Source organism: Oncorhynchus tshawytscha, unplaced genomic scaffold (assembly GCF_018296145.1).
Source record: "Oncorhynchus tshawytscha isolate Ot180627B unplaced genomic scaffold, Otsh_v2.0 Un_contig_5390_pilon_pilon, whole genome shotgun sequence".
Classification (NCBI taxonomy): Eukaryota; Metazoa; Chordata; class Actinopteri; order Salmoniformes; family Salmonidae; genus Oncorhynchus; species Oncorhynchus tshawytscha.
Window position 1 is genome coordinate 40001 of NW_024608134.1, and position 10252 is coordinate 50252.

Consider the following 10252-nt stretch of genomic DNA (forward strand, 5'->3'; position numbering starts at 1 on the left):
AGGAGAAGAGGACAGGAGGAGAGGAGATGAGACGAGGAGGAGAGAAGAGGACAGGAGGAGATGAGAGGAGGAGAGGAGAGGAGGAGAGAAGAGGACAGGAGGAGAGGAGGAGAAGAGAGGAGAGGAGAGGAGAGGAGAGGAGAGGAGAGGAGAGGAGAGGAGAGGAGAGGAGAGGAGAGGAGAGGAGAGGAGAGGAGAGGAGGAGATGAGAGGAGAGGAGAGGAGAGGACAGGAGGAGAGGACAGGAGGAGAGGAGATGAGAGGAGGAGAGGAGAGGGAGAGGAGATGAGAGGAGGAGAGGAGAGGAGAGGAGATGAGATGAGAGGAGGAGAGGAGATGAGAGGAGAGGAGAGGAGAGGAGAGGAGAGGAGAGGAGAGGAGATGAGAGGAGGAGAGGAGATGAGAGGAGAGGACAGGAGGAGAGGAGATGAGAGGAGGAGAGGAGAGGAGAGGGAGAGGAGATGAGAGGAGGAGAGGAGAGGAGATGAGAGGAGGAGAGGAGATGAGAGGAGGAGAGGAGATGAGAGGAGAGGACAGGAGGAGATGAAATGAGAGGAGGAGAGGAGGAGAGGAGAGGAGGAGAGAAGAGGACAGGAGGAAAGGAGATGAGGAGAGGAGAGAAGATGAGAGGGAGATGAGAGGAGGAGAGAAGAGGACAGGAGGAGAGGAGAGAGGGAGAGGAGAGGAGAGGAGAGGAGAGGAGAGGAGGAGATGAGGAGATGAGAGGAGAGGAGATGAGACAAGGAGAGAAGAGGACAGGAGGAGGGGAGATGATGAGGAGGAGGAGAGAAGAGGACAGGAGGAGAGGAGAGGAGATGAGAGGAGGAGAGAAGAGGACAGGAGGAGAGGAGAGGAGGGGGGAGGAGAGGAGAGGACAGGACAGGAGGAGAGGAGATGAGAGGAGGAGAGAAGAGGACAGGAGGAGAGGAGAGATGAGAGGTGGAGGAGAGAAGAGGACAGGAGGAGAGGAGATGAGAGGAGGAGAGAAGAGGAGAGAGGAGGACAGGAGATGAGAGGAGGAGAGAACAGGACAGGAGGAGAGGAGATGAGAGGAGGAGAGAAGAGGAGAGGAGGAGGAGAAGAGGACAGGAGGAGAGGAGATGAGACGAGGAGGAGAGAAGAGGACAGGAGGAGATGAGAGGAGGAGAGGAGAGGAGGAGAGAAGAGGACAGGAGGAGAGGAGGAGAAGAGAGGAGAGGAGAGGAGAGGAGAGGAGAGAGGAGAGAGAGAGAGGAGAGGAGAGGAGAGGAGAGGAGGAGATGAGAGGAGAGGAGAGGAGAGGACAGGAGGAGAGGACAGGAGGAGAGGAGATGAGAGGAGGAGAGGAGAGGAGAGGAGATGAGAGGAGGAGAGGAGAGGAGAGGAGATGAGATGAGAGGAGGAGAGGAGATGAGAGGAGAGGAGAGAGAGGAGAGGAGAGGAGAGGAGATGAGAGGGAGGAGAGGAGATGAGAGGAGAGGACAGGAGGAGAGGAGATGAGAGGAGGAGAGGAGAGGAGAGGAGAGGAGATGAGAGGAGGAGAGGAGAGGAGATGAGAGGAGGAGAGGAGATGAGAGGAGGAGAGGAGATGAGAGGAGAGGACAGGAGGAGATGAAATGAGAGGAGGAGAGGAGGAGAGGAGAGGAGGAGAGAAGAGGACAGGAGGAAAGGAGATGAGGAGAGGAGAGAAGATGAGAGGAGATGAGAGGAGGAGAGAAGAGGACAGAGGAGAGGAGAGGAGAGAGAGAGAGAGGAGAGGAGAGGAGAGGAGAGGAGAGAGAGGAGAGGAGAGGAGAGGAGAGGAGAGGAGAGGAGGAGATGAGGAGATGAGAGGAGAGGAGATGAGACAAGGAGAGAAGAGGACAGGAGAGGGGAGATGAGAGGAGGAGGAGAGAAGAGGACAGGAGGAGAGGAGAGGAGATGAGAGGAGGAGAGAAGAGGACAGGAGGAGAGGAGAGGAGGGGAGGAGAGGAGAGGACAGGACAGGAGGAGAGGAGATGAGAGGAGGAGAGAAGAGGACAGGAGGAGAGGAGATGAGAGGTGGAGGAGAGAAGAGGACAGGAGGAGAGGAGATGAGAGGAGGAGAGAAGAGGAGAGAGGAGGACAGGAGATGAGAGGAGGAGAGAACAGGACAGGAGGAGAGGAGATGAGAGGAGGAGAGAAGAGGAGAGGAGGAGGAGAAGAGGACAGGAGGAGAGGAGATGAGACGAGGAGGAGAGAAGAGGACAGGAAGAGAGGAGGGGGAAGAGGAGAAGGAGGAGGAGCAGATAGTATGATTGTGTATGAGTTGATAGATGGACTGTAGATCCTGTAATGTCAGAGACATGTCCTCCTAGCGTGTGGTAGATAGCGTGTGGTAGATAGCGTGTGGTGGATAGCGTGTGATGGGTAGCGTGTGGTGGGTAGCGTGTGGTGGGTAGCGTGTGGTAGATAGCGTGTGGTAGGTAGCGTGTGGTGGGTAGTGTGTGGTGGGTAGCGTGTGGTGGGTAGCGTGTGGTGGGTAGTGTGTGGTGGGTAGCGTGTGGTGGGTAGCGTGTGGTGGGTAGTGTGTGGTGGATAGCGTGTGGTGGGTAGTGTGTGGTGCGTAGCGTGTGGTGGGTAGTGTGTGATGGGTAGCGTGTGGTGGGTAGCGTGTGGTAGGTAGCGTGTGGTGGGTAGGTGTGGTGGGTAGCGTGTGGTGGATAGCGTGTGGTAGATAGCGTGTGGTAGATAGCGTGTGGTGGGTAGCGGTGTGGTGGGTAGCGTGTGATGGGTAGCGTGTGGTGGGTAGCGTGTGGTGGATAGCGTGTGGTGGGTAGCGTGTGATGGGTAGCGTGTGGTGGGTAGCGTGTGGTGGGTAGTGATGGGTAGATAGCGTGTGGTGGGTAGCGTGTGGTGGGTAGTGTGTGGTGGGTAGCGTGTGGTGGGTAGCGTGTGGTGGGTAGTGTGTGGTGGGTAGCGTGTGGTGGGTAGCGTGGCAGATAGTGTGTGGTGGGTAGCGTGTGGTGGGTAGCGTGGTAGATAGTGTGGTGGGTAGCGTGTGGTGGATAGCGTGGTAGATAGCGTGTGGTGGGTAGTGTGTGGTGGGTAGTGTGTGGTAGATAGCGTGTGGTGGGTAGCGTGTGGTGGGTAGCGTGTGGTAGATAGCGTGTGGTGGGTAGCGTGTGTGGTGGATAGCGCGTGGTAGATAGCGTGTGGTGGATAGTGGTAGATAGCGTGTGGTGGGTAGCGTGTGGTGGGTAGCATGTGGTGGGTAGTGTGTGGTAGATAGCGTGTGGTGGGTAGCGTGTGGTGGGTAGTGTGGTAGATAGCGGTGGTGGGTAGCGTGTGGTGGGTAGCGTGTGGTAGATAGCGTGTGGTGGGAGCGTGTGGTGGATAGCGTGTGGTAGATAGCGTGTGGTGGGTAGTGTGTGGTAGATAGCGTGTGGTGGGTAGCGTGTGGTGGGTAGCATGTGGTGGGTAGCATGTAGCGTGTGCTCTCCTGGAAACAGAGAACTGTTACTGTCTCCAGGTACATTCAGACACTCTGATAGAGAGACAGGAAACAGGAAACAGAGAATAGTGGTAGTTACTGTCTCCAGGTACATTCAGACACTCTGACAGAGAGACAGGAAACAGGAAACAGAGAATAGTGGTAGTTACTGTCTCCAGGTACATTCAGACACTCTGATAGAGAGACAGGAAACAGGAAACAGAGAATAGTGGTAGTTACTGTCTCCAGGTACATTCAGACACTCTGACAGAGAGACAGGAAACAGAGAATAGTGGGAGTTACTGTCTCCAGGTACATTCAGACACTCTGACAGAGAGACAGGAAACAGGAAACAGAGAATAGTGGTAGTTACTGTCTCCAGGTACATTCAGACACTCTGATAGAGAGACAGGAAGCAAGAAACAGAATAGTGGTAGTTACTGTCTACGTACATTCAGACACTCTGATAACAAATAGGGTTAAGTGCATTGCTCAAGGGCACGTCGACAGATGTCCTAGTCATCTCGGGGATTCAAACTGGCCCAACGATCTTAATTAACCACTTAACCTGCCACCCCAAACTAAAACTCTGTACTTTACAGATCTATCAAACTTTAAAACTCTCCTCTCTCTCCTCCAGGCATGGTAACAGTACTAAACAGTACAAGGTGAGGGTTGGGGATTATCATTCTCTGGTTCCCGAGGAGTTTGAGGAGGAGTACGCTGTCGATCAGATCGTCCTGCACCCTAGCTACCGTTCCCACAGCAACGACTACGACCTGGCCTTGGTGCGTCTGTCGCCGGGAGTGGCGGGGAAGGGCCGCGGTCGATGTGTGGCGTTCAGTCGCCACGTCCTGCCCGCCTGTCTGCCGCTACGCAAGGAGAGAGTCCTGAAACAGGCTTCCAACTGTCACATCACAGGCTGGGGGACACAGGTGGGATGGGGGGGTGGGGTGGAAGACCAGGGGTGTTAGTGGGTGATTTAGTGTGGAAGACCAGGGGGTTTTAGTGGGTGATTTAGTGTGGAAGACCAGGGGGATGTTAGTGGCTGATTTAGTGTGGAAGATGAGGGGGTGTTAGTGTGGAAGATGAGTGGGAAGATGTTAATGGGGGATTTAGTGTGGAAGATGAGGGGGTGTTAGTGGGTGATTTAGTGTGGAAGACGAGGGGGGGGTGTTAATGGGTGATTTAGTGTGGAAGATGAGGGGGATGTTAGTGGCTGATTTAGTGTGGAAGACCAGGGGGTGTTAGTTGGTGATTTAGTGTGGAAGATGAGGGGGTGTTAGTGGGTGATTCAGTGTGGAAGACCAGGGGGTGATTTAGTGTGGAAGATGAGGGGGATGTTAGTGGGTGATTTAGTGGGGAAGACGAGGGAGGTGTTAGTGGGTGATTTAGTGTGGAAGATGAGGGGGATGTTATTGGCTGATTTAGTGGGAAGACCAGGGGGTTTAGTGGGTTATTTAGTGTGGAAGACGAGGGGGTGTTAGTGGGTGATTTAGTGTGGAAGACCAGGGGGTGGTAGTGGGTGATTTAGTGTGGAAGACCAGGGGGTGTTAGTGGGTGATTTGGTGTGGAAGATGAGGGGGTGTTAGTGGGTGATTTAGTGTGGAAGATGAGGGGGTGTTAGTGGGTGATTTAGTGTGGAAGACGAGGGGGTGTTAGTGGGTGATTTAGTGTGGAAGACGAGGGGGTGTTAATGGGTGATTTAGTGTGGAAGATGAGGGGGATGTTAGTGGGTGATTTAGTGTGGAAGACCAGGGGGTGTTAGTGGGTGATTTAGTGTGGAAGATGAGGGGGATGTTAGTGGGGAAGCTGATTTAGTGGGGAAGACCAGGGGGTGTTAGTGGGTGATTTAGTGGGGAAGACGAGGGGGGTGATTTAGTGTGGAAGATGAGGGGGTGTTAGTGGGTGATTTAGTGTGGAAGATGAGGGGGTGTTAGTGGGTGATTTAGTGTGGAAGATGAGGGGGTGTTAGTGGCTGATTTAGTGTGGAAGATGAGGGGGATGTTAGTGGCTGATTTAGTGTGGAAGATGAGGGGGTGTTAGTGGCTGATTTAGTGTGGAAGATGAGGGAGGTGTTAGTGGGTGATTTAGTGTGGAAGACCAGGGGGCTGTCAGTGGCTGATTTAGTGTGGAAGACCAGGGGTGTTAGTGGGTGATTTAGTGGGGAAGACGAGGGAGGTGTTAGTGGGTGATTTAGTGTGGAAGACCAGGGGGTTTTAGTGGGTGATTTAGTGTGGAAGATGAGGGGGATGTTATTGGCTGATTTAGTGGGGAAGACCAGGGGGTGTTAGTGGGTGATTTAGTGGGGAAGACGAGGGGGTGATTTAGTGTGGAAGATGAGGGGAGTGTTAGTGGGTGATTTAGTGTGGAAGACCAGGGGGTGTTAGTGGGTTATTTAGTGGGGAAGATGAGGGGGATGTTAGTGGGGAAGATGAGGGGGGTGTTAGTGGGTGATTTAGTGGGAAGATGAGGGGGTGTTAGTGGGTTATTTAGTGGGGAAGATGAGGGGGTGTTAGTGGGTGATTTAGTGGGGAAGATGAGGTGGGGATGTTAGTAGGGGAAGATGAGGGGGTGTTAGTGGGTGATTTAGTGTGGAAGACCAGGGGGTGTTAGTGGGTGATTTAGTGGGGAAGATGAGGGGGATGTTAGTGATTAAAGGCCCAGTGTAATGGTAATCGTCTCTCTGATTAAACACACTAAAGGCCCAGTGTAATGGTAATCGTCTCTCTGATTAAACACACTAAAGGCCCAGTGTAATGGTAATCGTCTCTCTAATTAAACAGACTAAAGGCCCAGTGTAATGGTGATTTCTCTAATTAAACAGACTAAAGGCCCAGTGTAATGGTAATCGTCTCTCTAATTAAACAGACTAAAGGCCCAGTGTAATGGTAATCGTCTCTCTAATTAAACAGACTAAAGGCCCAGTGTAATGGTAATCGTCTCTCTAATTAAACAGACTAAAGGCCCAGTGTAATGGTAATCGTCTCTCTGATTAAACAGACTAAAGGCCCAGTGTAATGGTAATCGTCTCTCTAATTAAACAGACTAAAGGCCCAGTGTAATGGTAATCGTCTCTCTAATTAAACAGACTAAAGGCCCAGTGTAATGGTAATCGTCTCTCTGATTAAACAGACTAAAGGCCCAGTGTAATGGTAATCGTCTCTCTAATTAAACAGACTAAAGGCCCAGTGTAATGGTAATCGTCTCTAATTAAACACACTAAAGGCCCAGTGTAATGGTAATCGTCTCTCTAATTAAACAGACTAAAGGCCCAGTGTAATGGTAATCGTCTCTCTAATTAAACAGACTAAAGGCCCAGTGTAATGGTAATCGTCTCTCTAATTAAACAGACTAAAGGCCCAGTGTAATGGTAATCGTCTCTCTAATTAAACAGACTAAAGGCCCAGTGTAATGGTAATCTTCTCTCTGATTAAACAGACTAAAGGCCCAGTGTAATGGTAATCGTCTCTCTAATTAAACACACTAAAGGCCCAGTGTAATGGTAATCTTCTCTCTAATTAAACAGACTAAAGGCCCAGTGTAATGGTAATCGTCTCTCTGATTAAACAGACTAAAGGCCCAGTGTAATGGTAATCTTCTCTCTAATTAAACAGACTAAAGGCCCAGTGTAATGGTAATCGTCTCTCTAATTAAACAGACTAAAGGCCCAGTGTAATGGTAATCGTCTCTCTAATTAAACAGACTAAAGGCCCAGTGTAATGGTAATCGTCTCTCTAATTAAACAGACTAAAGGCCCAGTGTAATGGTAATCGTCTCTCTAATTAAACACACTAAAGGCCCAGTGTAATGGTAATCGTCTCTCTAATTAAACACACTAAAGGCCCAGTGTAAAGGCCCATGGTAATCGTCTCTCTGATTAAACAGACTAAAGGCCCAGTGTAATGGTAATCGTCTCTCTAATTAAACAGACTAAAGGCCCAGTGTAATGGTAATCGTCTCTCTAATTAAACAGACTAAAGGCCCAGTGTAATGGTAATCGTCTCTCTGATTAAACAGACTAAAGGCCCAGTGTAATGGTAATCGTCTCTCTGATTAAACAGACTAAAGGCCCAGTGTAATGGTAATCGTCTCTCTGATTAAACACACTAAAGGCCCAGTGTAATGGTAATCGTCTCTCTAATTAAACAGACTAAAGGCCCAGTGTAATGGTAATCGTCTCTCTAATTAAACAGACTAAAGGCCCAGTGTAATGGTAATCGTCTCTCTAATTAAACAGACTAAAGGCCCAGTGTAATGGTAATCGTCTCTAATTAAACACACTAAAGGCCCAGTGTAATGGTAATCGTCTCTCTGATTAAACACACTAAAGGCCCAGTGTAATGGTAATCGTCTCTCTAATTAAACAGACTAAAGGCCCAGTGTAATGGTAATCGTCTCTCTGATTAAACACACTAAAGGCCCAGTGTAATGGTAATCGTCTCTCTAATTAAACAGACTAAAGGCCCAGTGTAATGGTAATCGTCTCTCTAATTAAACAGACTAAAGGCCCAGTGTAATGGTAATCGTCTCTCTAATTAAACAGACTAAAGGCCCAGTGTAATGGTAATCGTCTCTCTAATTAAACAGACTAAAGGCCCAGTGTAATGGTAATCGTCTCTCTAATTAAACAGACTAAAGGCCCAGTGTAATGGTAATCGTCTCTCTAATTAAACACACTAAAGGCCCAGTGTAATGGTAATCGTCTCTCTAATTAAACAGACTAAAGGCCCAGTGTAATGGTAATCGTCTCTCTGATTAAACAGACTAAAGGCCCAGTGTAATGGTAATCGTCTCTCTAATTAAACACACTAAAGGCCCAGTGTAATGGTAATCGTCTCTCTGATTAAACACACTAAAGGCCCAGTGTAATGGTAATCGTCTCTCTGATTAAACAGACTAAAGGCCCAGTGTAATGGTAATCGTCTCTCTGATTAAACAGACTAAAGGCCCAGTGTAATGGTAATCGTCTCTCTGATTAAACACACTAAAGGCCCAGTGTAATGGTAATCGTCTCTCTGATTAAACAGACTAAAGGCCCAGTGTAATGGTAATCGTCTCTCTGATTAAACAGACTAAAGGCCCAGTGTAATGGTAATCGTCTCTCTAATTAAACAGACTAAAGGCCCAGTGTAATGGTAATCGTCTCTCTGATTAAACAGACTAAAGGCCCAGTGTAATGGTAATCGTCTCTCTCTGTCCTCCAGGTCGGTCTCTCTAATTAAACAGACTAAAGGCCCAGTGTAATGGTAATCGTCTCTCTAATTAAACAGACTAAAGGCCCAGTGTAATGGTAATCTTCTCTCTAATTAAACAGACTAAAGGCCCAGTGTAATGGTAATCGTCTCTCTGATTAAACAGACTAAAGGCCCAGTGTAATGGTAATCGTCTCTCTGATTAAACAGACTAAAGGCCCAGTGTAATGGTAATCGTCTCTCTGATTAAACAGACTAAAGGCCCAGTGTAATGGTAATCGTCTCTCTGTCCTCCAGGTCGCTCCTACTCTAAAACCCTCCAACAGGCTCCTCTCTCCCTCCTCCCCCGTCGTCACTGCCAACAGCGTTACCACGGAGCCTTCACTAGCCGCATGCTCTGCGCCGGGACAGACGGCCAATCGGAGCGCCGCGTGGACAGTTGCCGTGGAGACAGCGGCGGCCCGTTGGTGTGTGAGCGTCCGGGCGGAGGGTGGGTAGTGTACGGTGTGACGTCGTGGGGTCACTCCTGTCGCACGCAACACTCACCTGGCGTCTACACTAAAGTCTCCGCCTTCACACCCTGGATACACAAGGTGATTGGACAATGAGAGGGATACAGGAACTGGATCGTCAAGGTGATTGGACAATGGGAAGAATATAGGAAGTGGATCTGCAAGGTGATTGGACATTGGGATAAGGGCATGAAGAGATGACAGCCAATATGAGACAGTGGTAGATAACGGACTGGCCAATTGAAAAGGACTATATTTGGAGCTTGTGATTTGATTGGTCAGTAAAATAAGTGGTTTCAAACCAGTTGAAAGGCTTAACCAATCTCACCCCTGTCTCTCTTTCATATCCACCCCTCCCCCTTTACCCCCCCTCTCTCTCTCTCCTTTCCCCTCTCGTCTTCCTCCTCGTTCCCTCTCTTCCTCCTCGTTCCTTCTCTTCCTCCTCGTTCCTTCTCTTCCTCCTCGTTCCCTCCTTCTCTTCCTCCTCGTTTCCCCCTCTCTCTTCCTCCTCGTTCCCCCTCTCTTCCTCCTCGTTCCCTCTCTTCCTCCTCGTTCCCCTCTCTTCCTCCTCATTCCCCTCTCTTCCTCCCTCGTTCCCCTCTTCTTCCTCCTCGTTCCCTCTCTCTTCCTCCTCGTTCCCTCTCTTCCTCCTCGTTCCCTCTCTTCCTCCTCGTTCTCTCTCTTCCTCCTCGTTCTCTCTCTTCCTCCTCGTTCCCTCTCTTCCTCCTCGTTCCCTCTCTTCCTCCTCGTTCCCTCTCTTCTTCCTCATTCCTCTCTTCCCTCTCTCTTCCTCCTCGTTCCCTCTCTCTTCCTCCTCGTTCCCTCTCTTCCTCCTCGTTCCCTCTCTCTTCCTCCTCGTTCCCTCTCTCTTCCTCCTCGTTCCTCTCTCTTCCTCCTCGTTCCCTCTCTCTTCCTCCTCGTTCCCTCTCTCTTCCTCCTTCTCTCTCTTCCTCCTCGTTCCCTCTCTCTTCCTCCTCGTTCCTCTCTCTCTTCCTCCTCGTTCCCTCTCTCTCTTCCTCCTTGTTCCCCTCTCTCTCTTCCTCCTTGTTCCCTCTCTCTCTCTTCCACCTTGTTCCCTCTCTCTCTCTTCCTCCTCGTTCCTCTCTCTCTTCCTC

At 50.0% G+C, this 10252-nt stretch overlaps 1 pseudogene; it reads left to right on the forward strand.

Moving 5' to 3' along the window:
- Window positions 1–9529, forward strand: part of LOC121843294 — a 47979-nt pseudogene extending 38450 nt beyond the window's left edge.
- Window positions 9530–10252: the final 723 nt, after the last annotated feature.